The sequence below is a fragment of the Leptodactylus fuscus genome, chromosome 2 (genome assembly GCF_031893055.1).
Source record: "Leptodactylus fuscus isolate aLepFus1 chromosome 2, aLepFus1.hap2, whole genome shotgun sequence".
Taxonomy (NCBI): domain Eukaryota; kingdom Metazoa; phylum Chordata; class Amphibia; order Anura; family Leptodactylidae; genus Leptodactylus; species Leptodactylus fuscus.
Genome location: NC_134266.1, coordinates 211917206 through 211943593, shown reverse-complemented (window position 1 = coordinate 211943593; position 26388 = coordinate 211917206). Strand labels below are relative to the sequence as shown.

Below are 26388 nucleotides of genomic sequence, written 5' to 3'. Positions count from 1 at the left end.
CAGACAGCTCTCTCTACTGTGTAGTGACAATGTTTATTGCAGCTCAGGTCTCATTCAGCGGAGCTCGTAGTGATGCATGGAAAATTTCTTTAATTTTATCTTTGTGTGCAATGAGATGAAACGAGCACTGTGTAAAATACTTATACGGTTTGATGTACTAGTGTATTAACACAGTGGTTAAACACGTCTTTATCCACCAACCTCTGCTGGGAATATCATTCGTACATGAGGGAGGCCCAGAGCACCCAAGCAGAATGCATCTTTCTGTCACAAACACTATGCAAATTCCAGCACAGTGTTGCTTGTGTCACTCCCTGCATTATGATCGATTCCTTTGACTTTTAGCTTCGCTTACAGATTTCTAAAGGTAAGTGCAGGAACGTGAACCTGTGTACTCTATCGATTGTGTTGCTTCTTCTTAAAGTACAAGCTCAAATTCTTTGCTGTTCGGATCATTGTGTTGTCCCCTTGGAGAAATTAGATCAGTGATCTGTATCGCTCTGCCTTCCAGGCAGGTGAAGACTGTCACTTGAAGCAGCTGTTTGTAGAGTTTAAATGTTACATATTCCCCATCTAGAATAGCCTTCTAGGGTTTTCTAGGAGAGGGCAAGAAAATGAGGCACAGTTGATCATGCAGGTAATCGCAGAATTACCTGCCGAAAATGGAGCGCTTGTCTATGCCATTTATTCCCAATCATTGGACACCCATTTTTCTTTCATTAAAATATTCTCATTACTCTCAGAAAGTGGAAGAAAAATGACAGTAATTTTGGAAGAAGCTGCAAAATAGTGTTAAACAAATCAAAATACTAATGTGCTAGTCAACATTGCCGCGCAGCTCAGCACTCATTAAAATAACGTATCGCTGATACCTGGGTTATCTTCAGACGTAATTGTCTTCGGTGTTCCAGGGAGAATTTTACTAAATTGATATTTCAGATCTGTGTTTATATGCTCGTGCTTGTTTGTTGTAGACAAGGCTGCAAACCTGTTACATAGTATGTCAGCCGTCAATTATATCATGCAGAAGCTGCTCGTGTGCTCATTAAATTGGAGGCGCCTCTTGCGAAAATTGGTCTCTGCATATTAAATCTAACTTTCCATTTACTGAATGCCCAGTTGTTACAGAAGGATTATATATATACGATTAAGACTTGGCAAGGTTAAACACATATATGGTTTTTCTCTATTCTACTTATTTGATGTGCTGACACGTGTTCTAATTAAAAATAAATTAAAGGGGTAATTCAGTTTCATAAAGTATACAGCACATCAGGTTTTGATTGGCAGAACTTCTGCAGATTAGCTGTTTTTCTATGTTCGTATGAACTGCAGAGCTCACTTGCCATACATATAGAAGGGGCCTAAGTGAGTACTGCAATGGTTGTCCCATAAACTTGAATAGGTCAACCAAAGCAGTACTCACTACAGCCGCTATTAAATGTATGGAGTGAGCACTGCAAATTGCGCTGGCGTGAGAAGACAGCTGATCTGTTGGTGCCCCAGAAGTTGGACTGCCAATCTAAAATGTATGTCCAGTCCTGTGGATAAGACTTCCATTTTGAAAAGTGAATTACCCTTTTAAGTAGATTGAATAAGGATAAACCTAATTTCGCTGAATACATTCCAATAGGTCTTAATTCTATACTCATTCTATATCTTTATCATATTGTAATATTTAATATTGCCTGATGAGTAAAAAAAGCAAACAGATGACTTCACATTTTGGCAAGTGGAGAACAAGATTAAGAGAAAAACATTTAAAAAAAAAAAAGGCATTTTAAGGGTCCATTCACATGGAGGAAAATGGTGTGGAATTTCAGCGCTGAAAAACATGCCTCCCATTGACTTCAATGCTAGCAGAAAAAGGAACCCATTGAAGTCAATGGGAGGCTTTTTTTTTTTTTTTCAGCGCTGAAATTCCATACCAATCATTTGCATTGTGATACATGTCAGGTTATAGCTTATATCTGATTAAAAAAAAAATTCTATGACAACATTATTCTGAAGCCCCCTTTCTTACAACTCTGAGTTGATTTGTTTCTATTTTATTTCTTGTAGTATTCTTGAGCAAAATGACAACTGGTTACCACCATTGACACTTAAAGGGGCAGGAATAGGACCTGTCCTGAGTTTTGTGACCCAGACTGTTGGCCTGCATACGGAACTGTATAATACACTCTCTTGTGCGTGGGCCAACGTAAATGAATGGGTCGGTGTAGTATCCGGGAGAAATCTAATGGTCTAAGTATATGTTTTCTAAACTTTGAAGATCTCAATAAAAAGATCTGATAAAAAAAACCCAGTAATTACATTCATAAATTTGTAACAAACTATGCATCTAATTAGTTATACAATATCAATAATTGTATAACATTATAAATAATCATGTAATTGTAAAGATGGAGTCGGTAATTTTTTTTTTTTTTCACTGACTCCATCCAACATTGACCCTGGTTCTGACTCCAAAACCCTGACATAAATCACAAAATTTTCCTGAAGTGCTTTATTTTTTCTGTTGCCTTGTCTGTAATCTTGGCGAGCACAATGGTAATTTTTTTCTCAGACATTTACCGTCACTTTGTGGCTAAGTTAAGTACAGCTATTTTTTCCGATTACTATGTGACCTTTCCTCTTCCTCATTCACATGCCAGTGTATTCTATAGCAGATTGCAATGATGAATGCTTGAATGCATATTGCCTTTTTAAAAGCCACATAGTGGCGGCTTTCATTAAATTAACAGCGGAGTATTTGTAAATCGTTGAGCCTACAGTATTGATGGCTTACACTTCATTCAGGTTGCTCACTTAATTCTATTTTCTGGCTTCATAAATTATGGAAAACGGCTTGTATTTTAGTACTATGAGAACCGTCTTTGTTCCCATAATTGCAGTTTCTCTCCTCTTATCAATTATTAATGGGACATCTTTCTCGTGAGGAATCATCATTAATAAATGCACCTTGAGGGTGGGGCCCACTGGTTAGCTGCAGTCTGGGTGCACTACTTCTCCCAGTAGACCAAATTAGGTCTCATCATCAACAGGTTACTGCTGAGATCACAATGTTCTCTCATCATGACTGCTGCAGTGTTACCGCCAATCCCAGCTTGCCCCCCCCCCCACCGATAGAATTTATATTCAGTTTTTTTGCCTTCTCTCAAGATAAACATACTTAGGGGCCAATGGAGCCATTGATGGGAGGTAGGGCCCCTCAGGGCTCTCAGCCTAAATTCCCTATCAATATGTCTTTGGAGTGTGAAAGGAACTGCAGGATCATACAGATGTCATCCTTGGCTGGATTTGCACCCCCATAGCATCTACATAATCTGCACTACCTCTGTTTTATCGACTTCAAATGGGTTAACCACTCTAAGCTACTGACTCGGTGGTACAAAACCCCAGAGCTGTTACATACATATAAAAAAAATAATCTGCAGTACCTTATAGACATCATCTGTCCTTTAGTAGGGCTCACAATTTTAAATCAATATCAGTATTTATAGTGTGGAAGGAAACTAGAGTAGTTTAAGAAAAACCCACAACTCAGGATTACAACTCAGGACCTGTATACTGTACATTAAAGGGGTTGTCCCATCACAAGGATCCTATCTATACTGCTTGTTAATATGGATTTAAAACTTTTCCTAAATACACTGCTTCAGCAAAACTGCTTTGTTTGTCCACTATCTTACTTTATTCAATTCTTTGTGGCCACAGCCCTGACTTAGCTGCTCATGAGTCAAGTGATGTGTCTGCTGCTCTCAGGGGGGAGGTAGGAGGGGCTAAGTGCACAGGAGTCAGCCTGTGTATCTAGCTATTCCTGTGTCTACATCATGTGACCTAGCTTCCTGCTATCAGATAGGGGAGAGGAGCTGCTTTCATTTCTTCTGTTCTCCCAGTTATCAGGCTAGCTAATTCAATTGTGTTCATTATGGCAGAGACAGGCAGTCTCTGTATGTAACACAGAATGGAGTTGCTGCTGCCTGTACTTCATAGTCCAATATGGGTGGGCGGAGCTACACACTAATTTGGGGGTGGAGCTAAACAGCAGGTTGCATGTGAAACCCCGCCCACCAAATGATGCAAGAAATCAGGAAGAAAGAAGATTTTATAGCAGTGAAGACTGGTGAGTATGCGGCGTGGGAATACCCCTTTAAGTGCAAATGTGGGGACTATATGCTGTAAAGTGGCACACTTCACTCATTGTCTCTGGTGTACCAAAATATTTTATATTTATGTATGTCAGATGCGTGAAGATTGACATCATGGAGATACACAATATTATACAGTCAGTACCAGTGGTGTAAGCGTTAGAGCCCTCACCTATCATAGGAGCAGAAAATAACATAAGCTGGAGTTAGATCCAATACATAACATTCACTGGGCCTGACATACACCACATAATATAATGGGGTCCTTATAGTTCACCTTCTGGTGTTCATCATTTTGTCAAATGAAAAAGCACAGCATGCAGCACTTTTTTGTGGATTTTTGGGAAAATCTGCAATGGACCAGGAAACTGTTCATCCTAGGACATATGCTGTTAGAAGGGGGCAGTCACATTATTCAAGAGGTTCATGCATTAGACATCAGTGCTCTATTCTGTACCTCAGTGTAGAGAGGCAGGGTACAGGAGAGCACAGGGGCAAAGGAAGAGCTGAAGTGTCCATACTGCTGTAATTGAGTGACAAGAGTATGGAACAGAGCAGATCTAGCTTCCCATTAGCTGCCCCTGTCCAGTTTGGTAGTATAGTGTGCTTCCTTACACTGCCGAGCCCAGTTGCTGTCACAGGGGTTACGTTAAAACCCTGGTCAGTGCAGTAGTGTTCCCAACAGTAAATGTCTGCAGCCTATTTTTCAATGTTGTAGAATTGTTGTGAAGCAGGAAATTGTAGATATGGTGTAATGTGTATACACATAAATTATACTTCTCTACTTTTATTAAGTACATTAAACATAATTATATTTAATGAGTCTGCCTATGTATCCATGAGATGAATTGTATCCCTGCTGAGATCTTCTATAATACAAAAAGAAATTAAAAAGTATCTCTAGTCGCACGTGAAAGTGACCCTGCGAGCCCATAGCTATATTCTTCTTCTATTTCCTAAAATGGCATGATGTCTAAACAGCTGGGAAATGATGGAGAGGAACATTATTGTAAATGCTGCCGTTTTAGGACATCACTGAAATCACATACAATAGCAATGCTGCAAGTACTTTGTTGTAAACCTGATCTACACTCTGACCCAAATTTACTAAAATGCAGTAAGTCTGCTAGACACACAAAATATGGTTTCTGTTTTCCTGACTGTACATTGCTATAAAACAAACATTTTATTGGACTGGATATAAGAAGTATATTATGACAATGGACAAGTGGATTTGTGACTTTTATTTTTATGCCTTTAGAGAAGTGACAGCTGTAAATGGATTTGGACTTGGTAATAATAATAGGAAAATGATCAATAAAATTACCCAGCAGTAACACTCTTCATCTGCGTTAGTGTAGCCCATTGCCTTCATTTTTTTTGTAAATTTTTCCAGTACTTTTGAAAACCATATTTACATTGCTTTAGGTATCCTGGTGCATGTTTGAGGCCAGGATGGAAACCTGACATACAATATACCAGTATTGGCAATTCCCAAAATAGTAATGTTTCCTAAGATTTTATTCAGTGAATAAATGTAATATTGACTACATTGTTCTTTATATTGTAAAGGCAGACACACATGTGGCTAACAATAATGTTACAATGTGAGGGCCTGACCAGACATCACTGCATGTTTACCAGTAGTCATCCTATAAACTATTAACAATACACAATGAGTCACGTGGCCTCTGAATGTTGGCAGGAGAAGAAGTAGCACTGTACTTTCTAACTGCGACCCAACTTATTGTCACCATATTCTAGCAATATTCTACATCCCCTTTCCTCATGCATATGACCGTGTGCACAGTCAGTGTGCTAGCACACTGACCCATTCATTTCTATGGCCCGGTACACACTACTCACAGTCGTGTACATGTCACCTTACTGTGATGAAATAGATGCATTTAAAGAGGTTGTCCAGGGAGTTTTATGTTCGTTACATTCTCTGGCATGTTTTTCATATTGGACCTATGGGTTCCATACTAGTTCCAACTCTAGGTCATATGATAGGAACCAGCACTTGTCTCCTGGGTTGCTTCACCTCCCCCACCCTTTGTAACTCATGTAACTCATATAATCCAGGGTTTAGAACCAGCCTGGAACCCCCAGGTCCAGCAAGAAGAAAAAAAACTTCAGCATGTAACTAAAATAAAACTGCCTGGACAAAACCTTTTAAGAGCAGTCGACCTTACCTATAAGTAGGTGTAATTCACACGGTACAGTTTTGATTACTATGATGCATACACATGCACAAAAAAAAAAAAAAAAAATATATATATATATATATATATATATATATTTTTTTTTTTTCTTTTTTTTTTTTTTCTTTTAAATCAAAACCACAAAAAATAAAATATAATGGAAAAAAAAAGAAAAGAATTCTACTTCTGCTTTTTGCATTCTGATTTTGGTTTGGATAAAAACATTAGTGCAAGAAAATACTGATCAAACATGCGAGTGTGAATGCGGCCTTTGCCATGAATAAGAGTGCTGTCTCTTTTGCATTCATGTACTGTCTCTTGTTAATACAGTTACAAACATTTACAGACACTAAACATGGAAAGAATTACATAAATGTTAATTCCTGTTAACCACTGTAGCTGTTCAGTGTGTGCTGTGGATTACTGTATTCTACCATACCTTCTGTATTAAGCCTTGTTTTTCCCCGATAACATGTTACATCTGCTGTCTGTGTAGAAATGTATACAAAGCATGGCTTACATCTATTCCTCCATGTCAGACAATGTTAATTCCTGGTGTCTTACAGTAGATGTATCTTTACATTTCTGTATTTACTAAGGTGACCTACAGAAGCCCATGGTTAGTCGAGTCGTCTACAATTTACTTGTCTTGTTGTTTAATTTGAGAATTTATAATTTATCGGTGGTAAAAACATGTTTGTATGTTTGCTAAATGTCTTTCTTCACGATTTTTATGTACCATCATTTTGCTTTCCAATGTTTTTTTAGGCCGTGTTTACAGATTGCGGATTTTCTGCAAATATTTGATGTGGATTTGTGTCAAAGTGCAATGCAGTGTACACAAATGTTCTGTGCTTGCTGTACTGTTCTCACATAGGGAGACTTCACCGGACCACACAAATCACAAGATAACAAATATATAGATCATTGCCCATTCTAAACAGGATAGAGGGTTCAGAAGAGGCTGCAAACTGCCTATTCAACAGCATTCATGGCACTGTCAGTAAGTAGGGGCAGAAGTAACTGGATGCTAATATGGGCAGCACAATTTGCACTGTTGCCTTGCTTGGTGTCCTGAGTTCAAATCTGACCAATGTTAACATCTGTTTGGAGATTGTATGTACAGTAAACCACAAGTAAACCACAAGAACACAGCAGAAAAATAAAACATAGTGCTCTAATATACAAGCATAAATGAGAAAAACTAACCGAATTATACTATATCCAACAGTAGAAGGAAAATTAATGTTTTTGTAACTTATTAGACAGTGGGTATGAGCTATAAAAAAACAAAAATCTTGAGAATCTTCAGTAGGTGATACCTTTTTTTAATGGCTAACTAATAATGATGACAGATTAGAAGCTTTCGAGGCTCTCAGCCTCTTCCTCAGGTATCTCTCTTGGTATGTAGAATCTCTGTCAGTAAATACATTCCTTCTGCTTTTAGCTGAAGTTATATCTGTTGCTTTGCAGTACAGAAGTACTTTATGCCGATGGATACGATTAGTCTCAGAATTTAGTGGATGCTAATAGTCTTCTTTTACATTTGTTGCAACATAAACTCCTGAGTTTTTTTAATGGAACAAGTAACTAAATGATGTATTTACATTACAAATAAGAGGTGGAGACCTAAAACTGATGCAATAGCAGAAGCACCTAAAGCTACTACATGAACTTTTCTAACAAGAAATTCTGACCCAATATCACTTTCAAACTAAGGTGCCAAGTAGCAGGCCCCAAGTGCTGCGACAACATATCATGATTTTTCACATAGTGTTTTACTTATAGGGAAACCGCCGGCGATTATGTAGGTATAATTGACATGCATTGATTTCCAAAACCGCAACACATCATATTTTTTCCCAAGGTGTAGAAGGGAGTCGCTAGAATCCCATCCACCTAGCAGTTAATGAAAAAGGCCACATTTTTTTCCGTGCGTTTACGCCGTGGTCAAACTGCAGCATTTATGCCGCATGGGACCATGGTCTTAAAATGGTTTGCAATCTTATTTGTAATACTACCGTAGATCTTTTTAGTCACCGTACTGTTAACTATTCAATAATGTTTTAGTAACTTCTTGTGCCAAGAATCTTTATAAGCCAGGGGAGCCTGTGCAGTTTTTTCACATGGTGTGATACCTCCTGATATTGATTGCTGCTGTGGTGCTGTGACTGTGGGGTTATGGGACCTAGAGCCATAGGGATTAAGTTTGGAAGCAGGGCTGCTGTTGACCACTGTCTTTCCCCCTGTGCTACTGGCTTTACAGTGGTAGCAGATGCTGCAGCTTGGGAACCCATTAGTGTATGAACCTACCAGTGCTAGAGTTGTGGAGACCCATTTTCAACTCCGACTATGTTCACACTAGCACTCATTCTCCATTTGGGGATTCCGTTCCCCATTCCACTTGAAAAATGTGGAGAGAAAAGTCCTGTAAGCAGGACTTTTCTCTCTGCATTTTTAGGGTGGAAACCAGGCGGACCCCATTATAGTCTATGGGGTCTGCTGGTTTCTGTAGGTAACCACTTTATAAGCGGATTGGGTTTCCATTTTTTGGGTCCCCAAGCAGACCCGAAGAATAGAAGCCTGAATGCTAGTATGACCCTAGCATCAGGCTTCAAAATAAAATGATGAATTATTTTAATTGTTGCAATTATTATTATATAATGTAATTAATTGCATAGTTTATTGCAATTTACTTTCAAGAGAATTCATTCAATGGCTTTTTTGTTACTTAGAGGAACTTTTCTGCTTCTGTCTGACCAGTGTAGGCTACCTTTGCAGGAGGCCATGCTTTGGCCTACTGATTCAGCAGCTGTGACTAGTATGAGGTCACAACGAAGCGGCTATGAGTTTGTGCAATTTGATGAAACTGCATAACAAGAACCTTGTGTAGTTATATGTCAAAGCTTATTATGTGGCTATGCAGTCCATGTTCAGTTTTTCTTAATATTGTTATATCTTTATACTAGTGCTATTCCCTAGGCAGGATATATCGCTACCAACAAATGGACATAAAGATTTCATTTTGCAGTGCCGGAAATTTTACAAACTCCCTCCAGTTTATAAACTACATCTCTTTATAGTCTGTGAAAGTTGAAGCAGAGTGTACAAGTCAATGTCTGTGAAGTGCTGTAGAATATGATGGCGCTATACAAGTAAGGCCTCGTTCACATCTGCGATAGTATTCCGTCGGGGGGAGTGTGCATGAGGACCCCCCTTGAACGGAATATTGAACGCAACTGCAAGCAGTATGCCAGTGAAAGCTATAATGGGGTCCGTGTGCTTGCCGCCAGATCTCAGCATAGAACATGCGGACTGGAAAGTAGTTCACAATCTACTTTCCTGTCTACATGATTCATGCAGGCAGTGCGCGGCAAGCACACGGTCCCCATTATAGTCTATGGGGTCCGTGTGTTTTTACTGCACACCGCTTGCAGCTGTGTTCGGTATTCCATACGGGGGGTCCCCATGCGGACTCAACAAACAGAATACCGAACGCAGATGTGAACGAAGGGTAAGAGAAATAATAATAATCCTTTCAAACACACCACTATGTTGTGTGGCACAACACTGGAAGAATTATTATCCGGCAACAGCTTCATTTAAGAATTTTTCTACAGATACAAACTTTTATGGCTTTCTGTTATATTTATTTAGATGCTTGCTGAATCTTTCTGCATTCCCTACAACCCGTTGTCTTCAGTTCCTTCTTAAGAGTAGCGAAATGTTAAGGTGTTTAAGTTGAAATGGAAAGTGGAAGTTTGTAAACTATGCCTAAATGAATAAATCATGTTTAGTGCTATCATAATATGTGTAGATGGCATTAATCAATATAAAGCCACCAGAAAGCAGAATGGCAATAGGTATTCAGAAGCTAAGCAGGATGTCGGGAACATAAAATATATCCTCACTCTTGAAAATGAGCCTTGACATTGCGCTAAGCCTGAAACCTATTAGAGAAAGAAAGAAAAAAGCTATAAGAGAAAGTAGCACAGGGCCGTTAACCTTCTGCACGGGAAAAGTAGAAGGTAGTATATCACTATATCTTATGGCGCTTAGCTTGTCTGCCATTTATATTCACACTGATGCAGCTGGCTGACCCGGATGATATAACTATATGTATTGCTGCACTGATAATATTGCATATAGCTAAAATTGTTCCCACATGTAAGCTGGGTCAGATTAATACAGCAGAATCTTCTGATTCCTGGCAGCACTTGAAACACATTTTATAACGGCATCATAAAAGAAGAGTATGTATGAAGTCCTAAAACGATAGCCACGCCGCACTCCCACCATTGTCTGAACTCCACTTCCAGGAACAGATCTAGAAGTTCAGCATCTTCAAAAGCTTCTAATGGTGGAAATCTAGATATTTTTACTAAATCATTTATGAATCTGTAAGAATAAATCAATCGCATTTTGTCCATAATTTAGCATTTTCCAGTAAGATGTCAATTTCTTTTCTTACAGAACAAGATTCAAAGAATGTTAATAGCCTTAGAGCGCATTGGGTGGCGGCACAGGATTTATTTATTTTTCCCAAAATCTTGTTACAAAAGAAATATGGGAAAAAAAGATTTTCCAGTAGAAGTAGAGAGAACAAATAATGTAATATACATGTGTGCACAATATACAAGGTCACTTCTGCCAGTACCAATCCTACTAGAGCAGCAAGCGCAGTGCTCCCAGGGCTGAAGGCCCGCCCCCAGTGCACCAACTCTCATTTGCATAAGACTTTAAAGTTCTTTTTCTCCAAATCTACAAGTAACGTACATAACAGAGGTATATAACTGTAAAGCACAAGGTAATGTGATGCTAGCAGTGCAATATGCATGGAGAAGGAGGTAGACTCCTTTATAATAATTTCATGTTTTTGAAAACACTTTTTTCTACTGTCAAGTCTTTTTGATATCGTCAGTAATCCTTTGTGATACGCTGAAATGTGAGGTACTGAGAGGAAAAAAATCATTTACCAGGCATTCTTTTTTTTTATAGCGTACAGTAATATTTCAGCTTTATAGGACCAGCTAGAGGTTTAGGCAATCACAAGTTTCTTCAGTGCCTTGTTAAGTCTATATGTAATGTGCGGTATACTGATGTCATCCTGTGAGAGGGGATGCATTTACATTCCCAAATCACATATAATGTGTTTGTATGATCTTCCATACATGTGGTTATGTAACAGATAGATAGTAGAGATGAGCGAACAGTGTTCTATCGAACTCATGTTCGATCGGATATTAGGCTGTTCGGCATGTTCGAATCGAATCGAACACCGCGTGGTAAAGTGCGCCATTACTCGATTCCCCTCCCACCTTCCCTGGCGCCTTTTTTGCTCCAATAACAGCGCAGGGTAGGTGGGACAGGAACTACGACACCGGTGACGTTGAAAAAAGTAGGCAAAACCCATTGGCTGCCGAAAACATGTGACCTCTAATTTAAAAGAACAGCGACGCCCAGCTTCGCGTCATTCTGAGCTTGCAATTCACCGAGGACGGAGGTTTCCGTCCAGCTAGCTAGGGCTTAGATTCTGGGTAGGCAGGGACAGGCTAGGATAGGAAGGAGAAGACAACCAACAGCTCTTATAAGAGCTAAATTCCAGGGAGAAGCTTGTCAGTGTAACGTGGCACTGACGGGCTCAATCGCCGCAACCCAGCTTTCCCAGGATCCTGAATGGAATACACTGTCAGTGTATTCCCGTATACCCGATATATACCCCGATACCCGTTCCAACGGTGTGCCCCCCCACCTTCACCCCAGAAATACCCTGCAAGTCCCCTAGCAATAGAATTGGGGCTATATACACCCACAATTTTTACTACTGGTATACAGTGCCATTGTCTGACTGGGAATTCAAAGAATATATTGGGAATACAAATACCCTCATTTCTTGCTACTGCCATATAGTGCCAGTGTCTGACTGGGAATTCAAAGAATATATTGGGGTTACGTGCACCCACAATTTTTACTACTGGTATACAGTGCCATTGTCTGACTGGGAATTCAAAGAATATATTGGGAATACAAATACCCTCATTTCTTGCTACTGCCATATAGTGCCAGTGTCTGACTGGGAATTCAAAGAATATATTGGGGTTACGTGCACCCACAATTTTTACTACTGGTATACAGTGCCATTGTCTGACTGGGAATTCAAAGAATATATTGGGAATACAAATACCCTCATTTCTTGCTACTGCCATATAGTGCCAGTTTCTGACTGGTAATTCAAAGAATATATTGGGGTTACGTGCACCCACAATTTTTACTACTGGTATACAGTGCCATTGTCTGACTGGGAATTCAAAGAATATATTGGGGTTATAAATACCCTCATTTCTTGCTACTGCCATATAGTGCCAGTTTCTGACTGGTAATTCAAAGAATATATTGGGGTTACGTGCACCCACAATTTTTACTACTGGTATACAGTGCCATTGTCTGACTGGGAATTCAAAGAGTATATTGGGAATACAAATACCCTCATTTCTTGCTACTGCCATATAGTGCCAGTTTCTGACTGGGAATTCAAAGAATATATTGGGGTTACGTGCACCCACAATTTTTACTACTGGTATACAGTGCCATTGTCTGACTGGGAATTCAAAGAGTATATTGGGAATACAAATACCCTCATTTCTTGCTACTGCCATATAGTGCCAGTTTCTGACTGGGAATTCAAAGAATATATTGGGGTTACGTGCACCCACAATTTTTACTACTGGTATACAGTGCCATTGTCTGACTGGGAATTCAAAGAATATATTGGGGTTACGTGCACCCACAATTTTTACTACTGGTATACAGTGCCATTGTCTGACTGGGAATTCAAAGAGTATATTGGGAATACAAATACCCTCATTTCTTGCTACTGCCATATAGTGCCAGTGTCTGACTGGTAATTCAAAGAATATATTGGGGTTACGTGCACCCACAATTTTTGCTACTGGTATACAGTGCCATTGTCTGACTGGGAATTCAAAGAGTATATTGGGAATACAAATACCCTCATTTCTTGCTACTGCCATATAGTGCCAGTTTCTGACTGGTAATTCAAAGAATATATTGGGGTTACGTGCACCCACAATTTTTACTACTGGTATACAGTGCCATTGTCTGACTGGGAATTCAAAGAATATATTGGGGTTATAAATACCCTCATTTCTTGCTACTGCCATATAGTGCCAGTTTCTGACTGGTAATTCAAAGAATATATTGGGGTTACGTGCACCCACAATTTTTACTACTGGTATACAGTGCCATTGTCTGACTGGGAATTCAAAGAGTATATTGGGAATACAAATACCCTCATTTCTTGCTACTGCCATATAGTGCCAGTTTCTGACTGGGAATTCAAAGAATATATTGGGGTTACGTGCACCCACAATTTTTACTACTGGTATACAGTGCCATTGTCTGACTGGGAATTCAAAGAGTATATTGGGAATACAAATACCCTCATTTCTTGCTACTGCCATATAGTGCCAGTTTCTGACTGGGAATTCAAAGAATATATTGGGGTTACGTGCACCCACAATTTTTACTACTGGTATACAGTGCCATTGTCTGACTGGGAATTCAAAGAATATATTGGGGTTACGTGCACCCACAATTTTTACTACTGGTATACAGTGCCATTGTCTGACTGGGAATTCAAAGAGTATATTGGGAATACAAATACCCTCATTTCTTGCTACTGCCATATAGTGCCAGTGTCTGACTGGTAATTCAAAGAATATATTGGGGTTACGTGCACCCACAATTTTTACTACTGGTATACAGTGCCATTGTCTGACTGGGAATTCAAAGAGTATATTGGGAATACAAATACCCACATTTCTTGCTACTGCCATATAGTGCCAGTTTCTGACTGGTAATTCAAAGAATATATTGGGGTTACGTGCACCCACAATTTTTACTACTGGTATACAGTGCCATTGTCTGACTGGGAATTCAAAGAATATATTGGGGTTATAAATACCCTCATTTCTTGCTACTGCCATATAGTGCCAGTTTCTGACTGGTAATTCAAAGAATATATTGGGGTTACGTGCACCCACAATTTTTACTACTGGTATACAGTGCCATTGTCTGACTGGGAATTCAAAGAATATATTGGGGTTATAAATACCCTCATTTCTTGCTACTGCCATATAGTGCCAGTTTCTGACTGGTAATTCAAAGAATATATTGGGGTTACGTGCACCCACAATTTTTACTACTGGTATACAGTGCCATTGTCTGACTGGGAATTCAAAGAATATATTGGGGTTACGTGCACCCACAATTTTTACTACTGGTATACAGTGCCATTGTCTGACTGGGAATTCAAAGAGTATATTGGGAATACAAATACCCTCATTTCTTGCTACTGCCATATAGTGCCAGTGTCTGACTGGTAATTCAAAGAATATATTGGGGTTACGTGCACCCACAATTTTTACTACTGGTATACAGTGCCATTGTCTGACTGGGAATTCAAAGAATATATTGGGGTTATAAATACCCTCATTTCTTGCTACTGCCATATAGTGCCAGTTTCTGACTGGTAATTCAAAGAATATATTGGGGTTACGTGCACCCACAATTTTTACTACTGGTATACAGTGCCATTGTCTGACTGGGAATTCAAAGAGTATATTGGGAATACAAATACCCTCATTTCTTGCTACTGCCATATAGTGCCAGTTTCTGACTGGTAATTCAAAGAATATATTGGGGTTACGTGCACCCACAATTTTTACTACTGGTATACAGTGCCATTGTCTGACTGGGAATTCAAAGAATATATTGGGGTTATAAATACCCTCATTTCTTGCTACTGCCATATAGTGCCAGTTTCTGACTGGTAATTCAAAGAATATATTGGGGTTACGTGCACCCACAATTTTTACTACTGGTATACAGTGCCATTGTCTGACTGGGAATTCAAAGAGTATATTGGGAATACAAATACCCTCATTTCTTGCTACTGCCATATAGTGCCAGTGTCTGACTGGGAATTCAAAGAATATATTGGGGTTACGTGCACCCACAATTTTTACTACTGGTATACAGTGCCATTGTCTGACTGGGAATTCAAAGAGTATATTGGGAATACAAATACCCTCATTTCTTGCTACTGCCATATAGTGCCAGTGTCTGACTGGGAATTCAAAGAATATATTGGGGTTACGTGCACCCACAATTTTTACTACTGGTATACAGTGCCATTGTCTGACTGGGAATTCAAAGAATATATTGGGAATACAAATACCCTCATTTCTTGCTACTGCCATATAGTGCCAGTGTCTGACTGGGAATTCAAAGAATATATTGGGGTTACGTGCACCCACAATTTTTACTACTGGTATACAGTGCCAATTTCTAACTAGGAATTCAAAATGCGCAAGGCTCCCGGAAAGGGACGTGGACGAGGCCGTGGGCGAGGTCGGGGGAATGGTTCTGGGGAGCAAGGTAGCAGTGAAGCCACAGGGCGTCCCGTGCCTACTCCTGTGGGGCAGCAAGCATTGCGCCACTCCACAGTGCCAGGGTTGCTTGCCACATTAACTAAACTGCAGGGTACAAACCTTAGTAGGCCCGAGAACCAGGAACAGGTCTTGCAATGGCTGTCAGAGAACGCTTACAGCACATTGTCCAGCAGCCAGTCAGACTCTGCCTCCTCTCCTCCTATTACCCAACAGTCTTGTCTTCCTTCCTCCCAAAATTCCGAAGCTTTACAGAACAATAACCCAAACTGTCCCTGCTCCCCAGAGCTGTTCTCCGCTCCTTTCATTGTCCCTCAACCTGCCTCTCCACGTCACGATTCCACGAACCTAACAGAGGAGCATCTGTGTCCAGATGCTCAAACACTAGAGTCTCCTCCATCTCCGTTCGATTTGGTGGTGGATGACCAGCAACCCACCCTCATCGACGATGATGTGACGCAGTTGCCGTCAGGGCATCCAGTTGACCGGCGCATTGTGCGGGAGGAGGAGATGAGACAGGAGTTGGAAGAGGAAGTGGTGGATGATGAGGACACTGACCCGACCTGGACAGGGGGGATGTCAAGCGGGGAAAGTAGTGTGGATGTTGAGGCAGGTGCAGCACCAAAAAGGGTAGCTAGAGGCAGAGGCAGAGGTCAGCAGCTTAGGCGAAGCCAGGCCACACCCGGAATCTCCCAAGATGTTCCAGTTCGTACCCAGCCCCGAAAAACTCCCACCTCGAGGGCACGTTTCTCGAAGGTGTGGAGTTTTTTCAAGGAATGCGCCGAGGACAGATATAGTGTTGTCTGCACAATTTGCCTCTCGAAATTGATTAGGGGCTCTGAGAAGAGCAACCTGTCCACCACTTCAATGCGCCGTCATTTGGAATCCAAGCACTGGAATCAGTGGCAGGCAGCAACGGCAGGACAAAGGCCGCCTGCCGTTCACGCCACTGCCACTGCCTCTGCCACTGCCTCTGCCACTGCCACTGCCACTGCTGACTGTGCTGGCGATGCACTCCAGAGGACGAGCCAGGACACCACTTCATCTGCCTCCGCCACTTTGTTGACTTCTACCTCATCCTCCCCTGGTCCTGTCTTATCTCCTTCTCCTGCACCATCAAAGGCACCATCAGGCGTTTCTTTACAACAACCCACCATCTCTCAGACATTGGAGCGGCGGCAGAAATACACTGCTAACCACCCACACGCGCAAGCCTTGAACGCCAACATCGCTAAACTGCTGGCCCAGGAGATGTTGGCGTTCCGGCTTGTTGAAACTCCCGCCTTCCTGGACCTGATGGCAACTGCGGCACCTCGCTATGCCGTCCCTAGCCGTCACTACTTCTCCCGGTGTGCCGTCCCCGCCTTGCACCAGCACGTGTCACTCAACATCAGGCGGGCCCTTAGTTCCGCGCTTTGCACAAAGGTCCACTTGACCACCGACGCGTGGACAAGTGCATGCGGACAGGGACGCTACATTTCACTGACGGCACACTGGGTGAATGTAGTTGAGGCTGGGACTGCTTCCCAAACTGGCCCGGTGTACCTCGTCTCCCCGCCTAACATTCCTGGCAGGGACACGAGAAGAACACCCCCCTCCTCCTCCTCCTCTACCGCCTCCTCCTCCGCCACCGCCTCCTCCTCCGCCACCGCCTCCTCCTCCGCTGTTAGATTGACCCCAGCTACGAGTTGGAAACGTTGCAGCACTGGCGTTGGTAGACGTCAGCAGGCTGTGCTGAAGCTGATCAGCTTGGGGGACAGACAGCACACTGCCTCCGAGGTGAGGGATGCCCTCCTCGATGAGACGGCAATATGGTTTGAGCCGCTGCACCTGGGCCCAGGCATGGTCGTTTGTGATAACGGCCGGAACCTGGTAGCAGCTCTGGAGCTTGCCGGACTCCAACATGTTCCATGCCTGGCCCACGTCTTCAACCTAGTGGTGCAACGTTTCCTAAAGAGCTACCCCAATGTTCCAGAGCTACTGGTGAAAGTGCGGCGCATGTGCGCCCACTTTCGCAAGTCGACAGTAGCCGCTGCTAGCTTAAAATCTCTCCAGCAACGCCTGCATGTGCCACAACACCGGCTTTTGTGCGACGTCCCCACACGCTGGAACTCAACGTTTCAGATGTTGAATAGAGTGGTTGAGCAGCAGAGACCTTTGATGGAATACCAGCTACAAAACCCTAGGGTGCCACAAAGTCAGCTGCCTCAGTTTCACATCCATGAGTGGCCATGGATGAGAGACCTTTGTGACATCCTACGGGTCTTTGAGGAGTCCACAAGGAGGGTGAGCTCTGAGGATGCGATGGTGAGCCTTACAATCCCGCTCTTGTGTGTTCTGAGAGAATCCCTGATTGACATCAGGGATAACTCAGATCACACAGAGGAGTTAGGGATAGCATCCGATCCGTCACAGCTGGAGAGTAGGTCCACACATCTGTCCGCTTCACTGCGTTTAATGGAGGAGGAGGAGGAGGAGGAGGAGGAGGAAGAAGAGTTGTCCGATGATGTGATGGTGATACAGGAGGCTTCCGGGCAACTTCGAATCGTCCCATTTTGACAAGCGTATTGTCAAAATCATGGAGGACAACCAGTACTGGATCTTTGCTATCCTTGACCCCCGGTATAAAAACAACATCTCGTCTTTTATTCCGGTAGAGGGGAGGGCCAATCGCATCAATGCTTGCCACAGGCAATTGGTGCAGAATATGATGGAGATGTTTCCAGCATGTGACGTTGGCGGCAGGGAGGGCAGTTCCTCCAGTAGGCAACCAAGTTCTCACCGGTCCACACAAACGAGGGGCACACTGTCTAAGGTCTGGGACACCTTGATGGCACCCCCTCGCCAAAGTGCCGCCACGGAGGGTCCTAGTGTCACCAGGCGTGAGAAGTATAGGCGCATGTTGCGGGAATACCTTTCCGACCACAGCCCTGTCCTCTCCGACCCCTCTGCGCCCTACACGTATTGGGTGTCGAAGTTGGACCTGTGGCTTGAACTTGCCCTATATGCCTTGGAGGTGCTGTCCTGTCCTGCCGCCAGCGTCCTATCTGAGAGGGTGTTCAGTGCAGCCGGTGGCATCATCACTGACAAGCGCACCCGTCTGTCAGCTGAGAGTGCCGACCGGCTCACTTTGATAAAAATGAACCACCACTGGGTAGAGCCGTCATTTTTGTGCCCACCTGTGTAAAGCACCCCAACATGAAACTCCATGTCTGTACTCAACCTCTCCAATTCCTCCGCATCCTCATACTCATCCACCATAAGCGTTGCACAATTCTGCTAATACTAGGCTCCCTCCACCCTGATTTCCCCCAACTCTGCTGGTTAGAGGCTCCCTACACCCTGATTTCCACCAACTCTGCTGGTTAGAGGCTCCCTCCACCATGAATTTGCCCAAACTGGGCTGTTTAGAGGCTCCCTCCACCATGAATTTGCCCAAACTGGGCTGTTTAGAGGCTCCCTCCACCATGAATTGGTCCAAACTGGGTTTTTTAGAGGCTCCCTCCACCATGAATTGGTCCAAACTGGGCTGGTTAGAGGCTCCCTCCACCATGAATTTGCCCAAACTGGGCTGTTTAGAGGCTCCCTCCACCATGAATTGGTCCAAACTGGGCTGGTTAGAGGCTCCCTCCACCATTAATTGGTCCAAACTGGGCTGGTTAGAGGCTCCCTCCACCATTAATTGGTCCAAACTGGGCTGGTTAGAGGCTCCCTCCACCATGAATTGGTCCAAACTGGGTTTTTTAGAGGCTCCCTCCACCATGAATTGGTCCAAACTTGGCTGTTTAGAGGCTCCCTCCACCATGAATTGGTCCAAACTGGGCTGGTTAGAGGCTCCCTCCACCATTAATTGGTCCAAACTGGGCTGGTTAGAGGCTCCCTCCACCATGAATTTGCCCAAACTGGGCTGTTTAGAGGCTCCCTCCACCATGAATTTGCCCAAACTGGGCTGTTTAGAGGCTCCCTCCACCATGAATTGGTCCAAACTGGGTTTTTTAGAGGCTCCCTCCACCATGAATTGGTCCAAACTGGGCTGGTTAGAGGCTCCCTCCACCATTAATTGGTCCAAACTGGGGTGGTTAGAGGCTCCCTCCACCATTAATTGGTCCAAACTGGGCTGGTTAGAGGCTCCCTCCACCATTAATTGGTCCAAACTGGGCTGGTTAGAGGCTCCCTCCACCATTAATTGGTCCAAACTGGGCTGTTTAGAGGCTCCCTCCACCATTAATTGGTCCAAACTGCGCTGGTTAGAGGCTCCCTCCACCATGAATTTGCCCAAACTGGGCTGTTTAGAGGCTCCCTCCACCATGAATTGGTCCAAACTGGGTTTTTTAGAGGCTCCCTCCACCATGAATTTGCCCAAACTGGGCTGGTTAGAGGCTCCCTCCACCATGAATTGGTCCAAGCTGGGTTTTTTAGAGGCTCCCTCCACCATGAATTTGCCCAAACTGGGCTGGTTAGAGGCTCCCTCCACCATGAATTGGTCCAAACTGGGCTGGTTAGAGGCTCCCTCCACCATGAATTTGCCCAAACTGGGCTGTTTAGAGGCTCCCTCCACCATTAATTGGTCCAAACTGGGCTGGTTAGAGGCTTCCTCCACCATGAATTTGCCCAAACTGGGCTGTTTAGAGGCTCCCTCCACCATGAATTGGTCCAAACTGGGTTTTTTAGAGGCTCCCTCCACCATGAATTGGTCCAAACTGGGTTTTTTAGAGGCTCCCTCCACCATGAATTGGTCCAAACTGGGCTGGTTAGAGGCTCCCTCCACCATGAATTTCCCAAAACTTGGCTGTTTAGAAGCTCCCTCCACCATGAATTGGTCCAAACTGGGCTGGTTAGAGGCTCCCTCCACCATGAATTTCCCAAAACTTGGCTGTTTAGAGGCTCCCTCCACCATGAATTGGTCCAAACTGGGCTGGTTAGAGGCTCCCTCCACCATTAATTGGTCCAAACTGGGCTGGTTAGAGGCTCCCTCCACCATGAATTGGTCCAAACTGGGTTTTTTAGAGGCTCCCTCCACCATGAATTGGTCCAAACTGGGCTGGTTAGAGGCTCCCTCCACCATTAATTGGTCCAAACTGGGCTGGTTAGAGGCTCCCTCCACCATGAATTGGTCCAAACTGGGCTGGTTAGAGGCTCCCTCCACCATGAATTTGCCCAAACTGGGCTGTTTAGAGGCTCCCTCCACCATGAATTGGTCCAAACTGGGCTGGTTAGAGGCTCCCTCCACCATGAATTTGCCCAAACTGGGCTGTTTAGAGGCTCCCTCCACCATGAATTGGTCCAAACTGGGCTGGTTAGAGGCTCCCTCCACCATGAATTTCCCAAAACTTGGCTGTTTAGAGGCTCCCTCCACCATGAATTGGTCCAAACTGGGCTGGTTAGAGGCTCCCTCCACCATTAATTGGTCCAAACTGGGCTGGTTAGAGGCTCCCTCCACCATGAATTGGTCCAAACTGGGTTTTTTAGAGGCTCCCTCCACCATGAATTTGCCCAAACTGGGCTGTTTAGAGGCTCCCTCCACCATGAATTGGTCCAAACTGGGCTGGTTAGAGGCTCCCTCCACCATTAATTGGTCCAAACTGGGCTGGTTAGAGGCTCCCTCCACCATGAATTGGTCCAAACTGGGCTGGTTAGAGGCTCCCTCCACCATGAATTTGCCCAAACTGGGCTGTTTAGAGGCTCCCTCCACCATTAATTGGTCCAAACTGGGCTGGTTAGAGGCTCCCTCCACCATGAATTTGCCCAAACTGGGCTGTTTAGAGGCTCCCTCCACCATGAATTGGTCCAAACTGGGCTGGTTAGAGGCTCCCTCCACCATGAATTTCCCAAAACTTGGCTGTTTAGAAGCTCCCTCCACCATGAATTGGTCCAAACTGGGCTGGTTAGAGGCTCCCTCCACCATGAATTTCCCAAAACTTGGCTGTTTAGAGGCTCCCTCCACCATGAATTGGTCCAAACTGGGCTGGTTAGAGGCTCCCTCCACCATTAATTGGTCCAAACTGGGCTGGTTAGAGGCTCCCTCCACCATGAATTGGTCCAAACTGGGTTTTTTAGAGGCTCCCTCCACCATGAATTGGTCCAAACTGGGCTGGTTAGAGGCTCCCTCCACCATTAATTGGTCCAAACTGGGCTGGTTAGAGGCTCCCTCCACCATGAATTGGTCCAAACTGGGTTTTTTAGAGGCTCCCTCCACCATGAATTTGCCCAAACTGGGCTGTTTAGAGGCTCCCTCCACCATGAATTGGTCCAAACTGGGCTGGTTAGAGGCTCCCTCCACCATTAATTGGTCCAAACTGGGCTGGTTAGAGGCTCCCTCCACCATGAATTGGTCCAAACTGGGCTGGTTAGAGGCTCCCTCCACCATGAATTTGCCCAAACTGGGCTGTTTAGAGGCTCCCTCCACCATTAATTGGTCCAAACTGGGCTGGTTAGAGGCTCCCTCCACCATGAATTTGCCCAAACTGGGCTGTTTAGAGGCTCCCTCCACCATGAATTGGTCCAAACTGGGCTGGTTAGAGGCTCCCTCCACCATGAATTTCCCAAAACTTGGCTGTTTAGAGGCTCCCTCCACCATGAATTGGTCCAAACTGGGCTGGTTAGAGGCTCCCTCCACCATTAATTGGTCCAAACTGGGCTGGTTAGAGGCTCCCTCCACCATGAATTGGTCCAAACTGGGTTTTTTAGAGGCTCCCTCCACCATGAATTTGCCCAAACTGGGCTGTTTAGAGGCTCCCTCCACCATGAATTGGTCCAAACTGGGCTGGTTAGAGGCTCCCTCCACCATTAATTGGTCCAAACTGGGCTGGTTAGAGGCTCCCTCCACCATTAATTGGTCCAAACTGGGCTGGTTAGAGGCTCCCTCCACCATGAATTTGCCCAAACTGGGCTGGTTAGAGGCTCCCTCCACCATGAATTGGTCCAAACTGGGTTTTTTAGAGGCTCCCTCCACCATGAATTTGCCCAAACTGGGCTGGTTAGAGGCTCCCTCCACCATGAATTGGTCCAAACTGGGGTTTTTAGAGGCTCCCTCCACCATGAATTTGCCCAAACTGGGGTGTTTAGAGGCTCCCTCCACCATGAATTTGCCCAAACTCTGCTGGTTAGAGGCTCAATCCACCCTGATTTTCAAAACAAATGTTGGTGCCAACCTCAACTTACTACAAGGGCCAAATTCACTGCTGGTGACAAGCTCTCCTCACTGCAAGTGCCAAATACACATGTTTCAAGGTGTTTTCCTACTGTCAGAGAGGTGGTATTGAGTGTGTAAAGTGTGTAGTTGTTAGGCTGTGATGTTGGGGTAATAGAGGGTCTTTGGTGTGTTAGATGCCCCCAGACGTGCTTCCCCTGCTGTCCCAGTGTCATTCCAGAGGTGTTGGCATCATTTCCTGGGGTGTCATAGTGGACTTGGTGACCCTCCAGACACGGATTTGGGTTTCCCCCTTAACGAGTATCTGTTCCCCATAGACTATAATGGGGTTCGAAACCCGTTCGAACACACGAACATTGAGCGGCTGTTCGAATCGAATTTCGAACCTCGAACATTTTAGTGTTCGCTCATCTCTAATAGATAGTAAAACTTGGAGTCTGAAGAATTTTCTCGTTTATATCTGAAATGTATGTTCATCTTGTTACCAAAACATTGTAATAGAATAATGTTATTCAACAAATTGTTACAGTGATAAAATAGTGACTGAACATTGAATACCCTCGTTCTATTCTGGTTACAGAAGATATAAAATCAGTCTGTTTCTGCTGCTTGGCCTAAGGGTTGAGTGATTGGATTATCAGTTTTTCTTTTTTTTCTTTTTTTCTTTTTCATTTTTACTTCTGCTGGTTCCAAGATTGATTAGACGACTGCCGATTATTGCTTTTGGCAGACCGACCATTGCACCTCATATTTCATATCCTTGTACTGTGGTCAGAGGTTGCACACCCTGGCTCGTGTACAGTTGTCTTTCAGTCATAGTCCAGCATGTCCAATGGTTCTGCTGGCTTTGAGAAGACGTTGCACACTGGCATTGAGATGCTGTAATACATGATGTTTATAGGGATTCCTTAGAGGTGATTATCCTAGAGACCTTTCTAATGAAGTTAGGGATCAAATTTATAGTAATCAGCAATAGCTATATTTACCAGTCCTACTCCTATAACTAAGAGGGCTCCTGCTCACTTCTTTTTGCATTTATTACCAGCACTGTGTTTACATCTCAGGATCCTATAGGTACTAATTGTCTGGAGTCTTTAATCCGAAACACAACGTATGAGTCACCTTAAGTCTAATGCTGAGGCCCCACGTTGTGGAAATGCAGCTTGTTTTGTTGCAGATTTTACTGTGTTTTTTTGTTGCCAAAGCCAGGTGTGGATTGAGCAGAAAGGAGAAGTATAACTGTTCCCTTTGTATTTCCCCATCCTTTTGTAGCCATTCTTGGGTTTGACCCAAAAGCCGCAGCAAAATCTGGGACAAAAAGCAATTTTTTTCACAACATTGGGCCTTAGCCTAAATAGGTTTTTCAATGAGTAAATATATAAAACTGCATACTTGTTGCATTATATTGCTGTATTGTGTGATGATCTACTGTTGGTACTTAATTATTTTCCTTGATCTTGTACTCTTATTGTAAATTTTTATTTTCTCAATAAAAACTCACTTTAAAAAAAAAACCTCAGTGAGTAAATATGTGTCTGCTAAATTCAGAATTCAAAAGCAAAGGTTATGAGATTATATTCCAGTAATCTCTGACCAAATTCACCTATTAAATGGTCACAAACGTTCAGACAAATTTGTCTCATTTCATAGAGCCATATGAATGTGGATCAAAATGTAAAGCACTGTGTTGCCATAAAGCAATGTTGCCGTAATCCTGGTGTTCTCCATCATAGGAGAGCCAAACTGCAGTGTCCTAAAAGGAGGGAATGGCCCAAGACCCCAAAACAATGTATAAGGGGTTGGGGTGTGCACTGTCTCTATAACACCTTGCACCAGTTGTTACGGTTTAATGACTTTACCTTGGAAGTACAACAAGGCCCCAACTGGAACCTTCCCCTGGTAACAGTGGCCGCCTTAGGCCCTGTCCTGGAAAGAAAACCTGAAATGTTTTGCTTCACCTATGATATTGGGGCACATTGGGGGAGGGGGATTTTCAATCTGTTTTTGTGTTTTACATACTGTTCTGCACATGAAAGAAGCAGTAGAGTATCCTACAGTATGCATATATCTTGACTTGAGAAATTGTAGATGACTGCTTACTGGTTTTATTTGTTTAGTTGTCTCTAACTCCTCTTCATTTGCTGCTGGTGTTCTCTTTTGCTGCAAATACTGCACACATTGTACTAATGAACCCTGTTTGTGATGGAAGAGTAGGCAACTAACTCATAGAATATGTCGAAAGTGCTGGTAAAGCCCATTGTATAACCACTGTATTGTTTTTAAACAAGTAATACAGATGCTTGTATATTTATTGGAATACCAGAGATATAAGAAGCTTAAAGCTTTTTTTCTTCCTGTTTTCCATACACAAAGACTTTTGTAAGATTTTATTATATTAATTATGTGTTCTTTTATTCCTTTCTTTCTTTCAGCCCTTTAATCCCTTTAAAACATATGACTCGTACTAAAGCCATTTCTTAATTTATGGAAATAACATAGGCATTGTTCTTTTTTTTTCAGCTTCCTTGACTTCATTTCAACGTGGAAGAAAAGAATTTAACTTGTGAGTTTTTGCAAAGGCAAGTGATAAACTGCATTGTGTGTAATTAACTATGTGAGTGTTATTAGGTGTGTTATTGTGAGGAGTCACAGAATATTTCAAGGGACTCTACCTTTATATACACCCATTTATACCCTGTTAGTACTATAGTGTACGTACCGTTTTGTGACAAAGTAGTCTCGCTGCAGAGTAAATCAACTTTTAATTCGGATGAAAATGCACTTTTCATGCAACAGGGGTATGACTGTATCTGCTGGAGCAATTGTTTTACATTTGGCTCGCTATACTCCCCTAACAGAAATAAAATGGTAGTGGGATATTTTTTAAGCGTCGTCTTGCGATAAGATTGTGTTTCAGAGTGCATTGTACTATTTTGAAGCACATACCGTACTTTTTTCCAATGGGCCACAATTGGTAGATATTCCAGAGTTCTCACACTATGTATCTAGCATATTCATATTTGGGTATTCAAAACCTTTTTTGACTTTTATATTGTGTATTTGTCTGGAGTTTTCCAAAGACAAGGCTGTCCTGACATGTGGTTTTTCTAAAGCATTCCAATATGAAATGACAGTCTGGTGTGACAGACATTTTAGGTACATGGTTGACAAATAGCTTTTTTTCATCTCCGACATCCACTTTTAACTTGGATTGTGCAGTGACTTTCAGCTCTCCTCCAGTGGCATTATCAGGATAAGCGTTAGTCTAAAACTGTTCTGATACCGGTAATAGACATGAACATGTGATTGGAGTGTACGGTTATGGCTGGTAATATCCATAACTCCATTCTCCAAAATATTTCCCTGTAAACAATAAGGAAAATGTTATAAATTCTGTAATTGCAACATGAGCA

The 26388-nt window shown here is 43.0% G+C and overlaps 1 protein-coding gene across 1 annotated transcript in view; it reads left to right on the top strand.

Annotated features, from left to right (window-relative positions):
- ENOX1 (ecto-NOX disulfide-thiol exchanger 1) overlaps window positions 1-26388 on the top strand; it is a 477272-nt gene that overhangs the window by 223884 nt on the left and 227000 nt on the right. The window contains exon 4 of the mRNA XM_075265460.1: window positions 25496-25538. The gene's annotated coding sequence lies outside the window, so the exon portion shown is untranslated. The remainder of the gene's footprint in view (window positions 1-25495; window positions 25539-26388) is intronic.